Source organism: Triticum urartu, chromosome 2A (assembly GCF_056163025.1).
Source record: "Triticum urartu cultivar PI428250 chromosome 2A, HENAU_Tu73, whole genome shotgun sequence".
In the NCBI taxonomy this organism is placed as follows: domain Eukaryota; kingdom Viridiplantae; phylum Streptophyta; class Magnoliopsida; order Poales; family Poaceae; genus Triticum; species Triticum urartu.
This window is the reverse complement of record NC_141874.1, coordinates 209421043-209428409: the sequence shown is the minus strand read 5'-3', so window position 1 is coordinate 209428409 and position 7367 is coordinate 209421043. Positions and strand designations below refer to the sequence as shown.

The following is a 7367-nucleotide window of genomic DNA, read 5'->3' as shown; positions in this document are numbered from 1 at the left end:
AGTTTTTAAGACAAAAAATTATAGGTCATAGTTTTTAATGACAAATTTTTTGGTCAATACCTGTGTGCCTCATCCACATAGGATCTGATGTGGCATCAGCCACGTGGCCACCAGATCTGACGTGGCATTGGTAGTTTTTTTTTAGGCAACGTCACGAGGCTTTATTAATTCGTCACAATGTTTACAGGGACGGAAGGTAGGTTCCCGGGATGGCCTAACCAGACACGGCGGCCACCACCGAGAGATAATGCATGCCTCGCTAAGTTGTGAGCTTCATAATTGGAGCTCCTAGACTCATGTTTAAAATTACAGAACTCAAAAACTGAAGAGTGGGCTATTATTTCATGTACAATTGCACCGTAGCTCGCAAGAGTGTCCTTCTGTAAGTCTTCCACGACCACTTTGCAATCCGATGCAACTTCAACCCGCCTCAAATATAGATCATCCGCCAATGCCAAGGCTTCTCTAATGGCTAGAGCTTCGAGAGTTGGTGAGTCTACAATTTATGGCAAGCCAAGCCCATTAAGGCCGGCCCATAAAACTGTATACACATTTATTTTACTGGGCCAAAGCCCATGTCCGATCCATTATGTATTATTAGGTCGTTTAACCTTTTTAGACCTGAAACTGTACTACAAGTAAAGTTCAGTGAAGAATACACCACAGATTTAAATTAGACAGATATCTTTTTGAATATCCCAGCACACACAAAATAAGATTACACACGCCATACAACATAACACAGATTTAAATTAGACAGATATCTTTTTGAGTATCCCAGCACACACAAAATAAGGTTACACACGCCAGACAACATAACACAGATTTAAATTACAGAGATAGCTTTTTGAGTATCCCAGCACACACAAAGTAAGATACACAGCCAAGACAAATGGTATTACAGAAAACATAGCCTGTTGCACAACAACATCATGGCTCCATTGTCTTCCTCTTTAAGAATTCCGAGAAGCATTTCGTCCTGGCAACAGAAGGGACAACACATGAGAAGCAAATTAAGCATCTACTACCCCTATAAAAGCATGAGAGGGCGGAAAACCAATACATCTCAATCGTCTAATGGAGAGATCTGACGATCAAAATCATCTCAATGTTTAATGTTTAGCATCAACCACGCGGTTAGTGTACGGTTAAACCACTAACTTTCCTCCACGCAGCAACCCACGCCCTCCGCTTAATCCTCCTCTGCCCCGCTGCATCCGACGCGCCCAGCCGCCCCTCCGCCCCGCTCCTGGCTCCACGCTCGGTCGCCCCTGCTCCCCGTCCGCGCTTGCTCCTCTACCACAGCCAACACTCCTCCCACAGTGCCCGCCGCGCCCGGCCTCCCCCGGCGTCCGCGCCCGTCCGGCCGCCCCTGCTCCCCCGCCAGTCCCCGTCCCAAACGCCACCTTGCGCGCCCCCGCGCCCGGCCGCCCCCAGCGCGCGTCCGCTCCACGCCTACCCGCGCATGTCGCCGACGGCCCTCCATGCCTCCCACGACATGCCCATGGAGCTCTTTCTGCAACAAATCCCTCACCAATTGGAGCGCCAAGGAAACCCATATCCTTTCTCATAAGTAATCATCATCAATAAGGAGCGAGTATTTATGCTCAATTATGTGCGTGTACTGATTTCTTCACTTCCCCATGGATTTACCTTCACACAGATGAATAATCATCATCCACCTGCATCTCCATTACGATCAGAAGAATGTTCTCCATTTAAGGACCTGACAATCACGCCTAATCATGGGGATGCAAATGCCCTAGGTGAAAATCTGCGAGAACAACTGAATTGGGGTCAAAATTGGGATGCCCAAGTGTCTGATGAGAAGATAATGGAATACAACAGGAAGCGACCTACAACCCTCTCCATTGCCCAAAGTAATGTAAGCTAGAGGAATTCTTATTAATGCTTTAGTCCAGTTTAGAATCTGGTAAGGGAAAGGATACAATGTGCATGCATGTGAGTTGTATACATTGCATTCCACATGACAATTTCATTTGGCCTACTTACATGCCGTCAGAAGCCGGACATGGACTCCATGCAAATATATAGGCCTGCAAATAATTAACAAAACAATATACTAAGACATATCCATATCACTAACAAAGAGTGTAACTGATTTTCCCTTGATCTATTCAGCCCATCTCTTGTTAGCTCGGATCTTTATTTTGAGCATATGTTTCGTGTTCTATAGAGCATTCACCATTTTCTTTTTCTTTGTGGCCATATATATTTTTGAAAAAAAATTATGATCTTGTTCTGGATTGATGGTACTACCAATAGCATACATGTATTTTTTACTTTCTCATGTTTTTAATTTTAGCTCGGCCATCGTTTGTAATGCGGCGATGCCGTATTTGTCAGAAGGTTGGTTTTAGTTTCTTGTTCATAGTTAATAATCATGACATATGGTAAGATGTCTTTATGGGCTCATATGTACTCTATGAAAATGTTACATGAAAAGCATTGCTAGGAATTTGAAATTGGGATGTGTACTGCTTATTATTTCCAATTTTGCACTATAGACTCACAATCCTATGATTAATCTTTTTGGTTGACCAGCACAACATTTTTTTGATTGTGACCTCATTCTTAAATAGTTAAATTTGGCAGGTTGCAGAAATTCAAATTCACTATCTCTTCAGAATCAATGCAAATTCACTGAATGCTTCGTAGCTTCGTGGAATTTTGCCGCTTACATTGCAAATACTTGATCCTTGATAGCTATGCTATGTTGATCATGCCAATAAATGTTTGGAGACAGGAAACATCATGTACAAGTTATAATATATAGAAAATATTTTTTACGCACCACTAGCTCCAAGGAATTGTTTCCTCTACTTGAAACATAGAGGTGGGTGTTTGATACTCCTTTAATCATGTATCTCCTTACTGAAACTGAATGCAGTTTTTGTTGGCTTGGAGGAATGTCTGCACCAATCCACCACACTCGAATTAGGGGATCACATACAACGTGGTGGCAAAAATTGGGGTGATGATCCATCAGGTTCGCCTCATATTTGTTTTTGGGAATGACTTAATTGGTCCCAGACACTTTTTGTGGCCTAGAAAATATCATAAATGTTCACCGGTCAGCCGCCTCCTCCGCGATTGACTCCCTGCAGTTATTGACCCAGCACGTTGATTGCTCTACCCCATATACCCACTTCATTTTTGCCCTAATATATTAACCTACTGTCACGTTGATCCGTTTATCTATTTTGAGCATATGTGGCATGGTCTACAAGGTATTCAGTTTAGATTTTTCTTATCATGGATTCAGTTTTTTATTGTAGTTTGTGGGGTTATTTTAGTTACTAGCGTGCAACGATTCAGTTTATCCACTGCTGCTCCTAGAGGGTGCATTTGAATGATGAGAAGGTGGAAGTTAATAACTTCATATGGTTATCTGATTTCTCTACGAGTGATTTCCTTCTGTTTTGTTCGGGCAAGCTTGATTTATATGCGCTCACATGGTTAATGCTCTCTTGCAGTATATGCATGCAAGGCACTGTTTGGGTTGGCTTGCATTTATGGGTATGTGATAAATCTGAAAGAAACTTATGCCATGTATATCATGTACTACCTGAAGTTTTTGCAGCCGTTGAATGTAGAACCCTTGAAATTTTTCTTATGTACTTCTAATTTTCTCCGAGCAAAGACGTTTAACCTACTTAAGGACAAACATACATATATTTCCACAAATTATTTTATGATCCATGTCATAAGAGTCTTTCTATCTACCAAACTATATACTTGTCATGAACTGGAGTTTTTTGGTTTTCCTTTTGTGTACATATTGTGTATGAAATTGTTCTTTTAGAGAAAGGAAATTTTTAGTATGCTAAATACTTGTCATGAACTGGAGTTTTTTGGTTTTCCTTTTGTGTACATATTGTGTATGAAATTGTTCTTTTAGAGAAAGGAAAATTTAGTATGCTAAATAAGAGGACAGACTTAGAAAATGTTACATTAATTTGTTTACATTATAGCTTTTGTTCAGTTGATTGAGTTTCACGGTGCATGTGGATAAACTGAATCGTTGGCAATAGTTGAAGGAAGATTCAGGGGTTGAGCATTAGGTACGCTGCAATCATGTTGATGCTCCTCAAGATCATGCCGCCATTATTGTTATCCTTCAGAGGGAACTTGACCTACTAATCAGCAATGAATTTTATTGGTAATAAACCAACATCCTACAGTTCTACAATCAAATTTTAGTTGACTGTTGTCTTACTATATATTGTAGGTAATTTTTGTTCTTATATTTTTATGGGCCTTAAGATTAACTTATCATTATTCCATTTCACAATCCCAAAGCATGTAAAAATATTACTTCCTCCGTCCCATAATTCTTGTCGTGGATTTAGTTCAGTTGAAATATTCATTGTGGATTCACTAGATTCATGGTATCATTTTAAGACAGATTTATGGCTATGTCATACAATACATAGGTAGGCGTGTATGATTCTTTTTCAGTAAAAAGTATTGGTGCAGAGCTAGAAGAAAACCTTGAGATGGTCCAACTTTTTGTAAGTGTGCTATTGTTAGATAGTGATTTGTATGGTATCTCGTATTTTCCTATGATTATACGTGTGTTACACGTGCACGCTTACTAGTAACATGAAATAAGAAAAATGCAGCAAGCTGAGAGTAGAATGCAGACAGTGTATATAAGCAAGTCACATGGATGCAAGCAGTGGGCATTTTAGAGGGTTTTATGTGGCTGCGTGGCCCAACTTTTGTTTCTTCCATAAAACAGGTTAGAAATATTAAACACTAGTAAGTTAAAATTCATATTATATCATATGTGTAAACTCTCCACCTCCTAAAGAGACTCCGACATCAGAAGATCATACTAATTACTAAAGGCCAGTTCTTTTGCTGCTTTCTAGAATAAGCTGCAATAAGTTGCCCCTACCCAGCTTATTCTAGAAAATTATTTAATTAGAAGCCTACTGCTGTCACACATGCATTAAAGTGAAGTATACATGTTATACAATCTTTAAGAAATTACTACTTATGAGATCTAGAAAGAATGAAGTCAGGTTAAGTGTTCATACATGTGTCCACGAGAAAAAGCAAATGTTAAAGACCCAAAGGGGTATTATAGCAATACTGATAGAAGAAAATGAAGAACATGTTGGAATCTTGATAATAGTTCACGCCCAGTACAACAAACTGGAGCAAAAGTTGCATACAACACATGAAGGGCTGATCTGATTACTTAACTTGTAGCATCAATAGGTGCAAGAAGCGCATACACAAGAAGATTAAGCAAAAGCAGAATCTCCTCCTATTTTGGAGGATATCAATCAAAGGTGACCAAATGGAGGATTACCAGGTTGGATGAGTAGACACATATACGGTACTTGTCGTGTCGGCAAACCTCCTAGTCGATGTGCTCCTAGATCTGATTCACCCTCCCTACACACACAACCCCAGATCATTACTCGGTGACAAATAATACATGGTAAATAAAATATCTTGGTTTATCCTTATGAAACAATAGAACATTCAGCAATTTACAATAATTTGTTACAGCCACAATTTCATACATTATATATCCACATTCCCAGTATTTACATCACACATTTTCTTAAAAAAGTGAGCGGTGTGCATCTAAACAAGATCATAGCGTGAAAGGGCAGCATGACATAGAAGGTGAATACAGAGAAGCCTTGTATGGTTTCTCAAATATACTCACCAAATGTCTTGCAAGGTATGGATAAACATGGTTGAGCTAGATGACATGTTATCATACTCAAGAATTACTTACCATCATCCTGTTCATCCACAACATTGTGTAGTTGTTCTCCTCATGATCCTTCCTCCAGTCCAGCGTCTCAAGTTACAGCTGTTGCGCCAGTTACCTACAAGACCAAGGAAAATTAGGGAGCTGTCCGAGAACTACCGAGCAGCCAGGGAAACCTAACCTCTTGGTGTAGGGACCCTGTTCTCCTCGTCGGCCCTTCCCTTGTTGGCATTGAAAAGGAGCAGCATGGCGAGCTCGGTCTCCTCAGGCACGACCCCTCCGGCATCCGCGTACTCAAATATATTATCTGTAGTAGCATCAATGAGGGAAGCATACAGTTGTTCTGATACAGTAAAATATGCACCATTGAGGCAATGTGAACATTTGTGCATTGTACTAAACCAAAAAAATCCGACGCTAACTTTCCATGGCAAAGTCACGAAAAATATTTGAACATTATATACTAGCTATTCAGTGCATCCATAGATATACACCTAGAAACCGACACAGTTAAGCAAGGCGACACGACAGGGATGATACTGAGCGTCCTCTACCTAACGAAGGCAACAGTTTAGCATAAGATTAAATGGTCTGTAGTCTAAATCGTTAGCAGTTTAACACTCTGTAGTATAAGTCAGTAGCAGCTTAGGGAATTAAACTCTAATAATAGCATAGCAATTTCAATAGCAGATCCGAGGGTCGCAGGCGATCTCTCTCATTCATTGGCGGCTCCCACACGCACGACGCATCAAATCATGCCAAGGGGAAATCTCGCCCCTTGACCAACGACTATGCCGCGAGGCAGAAATCCTTAGATCTCAGATGGTGCTTACCTGCTGCTGCTTGGCAACTTGCTCCTTGAACTTGCCCGCCCGCTTCCTGAACGCCTCCATATTTTTGACGCAATCACCTTTGGCGTCGGGGCAGGGGATGAAGACGGTGTTCCTCCATCTGTGCCTGTCCTGCTTCTTCCGTTCGCGCCATGGATATGCATGAAAGGAAATCACAGGAAAGAATAGGTGAGGTGAGGAGAAGAGGGTGGGGCGAACAAGAAGGAGAGGGACCAACCTGGGCACGCCGGTGACGGATCCGGCGCCCGCTGGCCTCGACGTCGCCGGATGTGGCGGATCCCGGCCAGGTAAGGGGTGGCGGCCGAAACCCTAGCTACCACGGGGGCTGGTGGACGGCTTGAGTGCTGATTCTAGCCGGAGGGGAAGGAGGTGCGGACATAGGGGAGCTCGGGGGTGTGATACGCGCCGCCGAAGCTCGACGGAACTGGCCGATGTGGGTGGTGGGTGGCGGCGAGGGAGAGAGGTTCATGGGGGGGAGGGAGAGGTTGCAAGACAGAGAGGGGTTTGTGAGGGAGAGAGCGAGCGAGGGGAGGGTGGGATCTTTTTTTCATTTTCTTTTTTTTTTCTGTAGATGGATGGATGGATGGGCGCCATGTCATCGATCCGTGTCACAAGTAATTCCACCAATGAGAATAAAGCACACATGCAATTGTGTTTTCCTTTTATTTTTCTTCTATTTTTTCACATGAAATATTCAAAAATAATATCATATTGTGCACAAGTTTGTATCTTAGAATGAAAAATATTGTTTCTTAAGA

General features: G+C 41.8%; 1 long non-coding RNA gene across 12 annotated transcripts; it reads right to left on the bottom strand.

Annotated features, from left to right (window-relative positions):
* Nucleotides 1-730: 730 nt before the first annotated feature.
* LOC125536895 (uncharacterized) lies at nt 731-7133 on the bottom strand. 12 transcript variants are annotated; one of them, XR_015616127.1, is made up of 8 exons: nt 6592-7133; nt 5940-6065; nt 5783-5876; nt 5345-5430; nt 2816-2934; nt 2014-2057; nt 1654-1786; nt 731-979 (listed from the first exon to the last, which is right to left on the bottom strand). It is a non-coding gene; the product is annotated as an uncharacterized LOC125536895 (long non-coding RNA). The 12 variants fall into 12 exon arrangements; XR_015616132.1 differs by having other exon boundaries at nt 1654-1774; XR_015616131.1 differs by lacking the exon at nt 2014-2057 and having other exon boundaries at nt 1654-1774.
* Between the last annotated feature and the right edge of the window lie 234 nt (nt 7134-7367).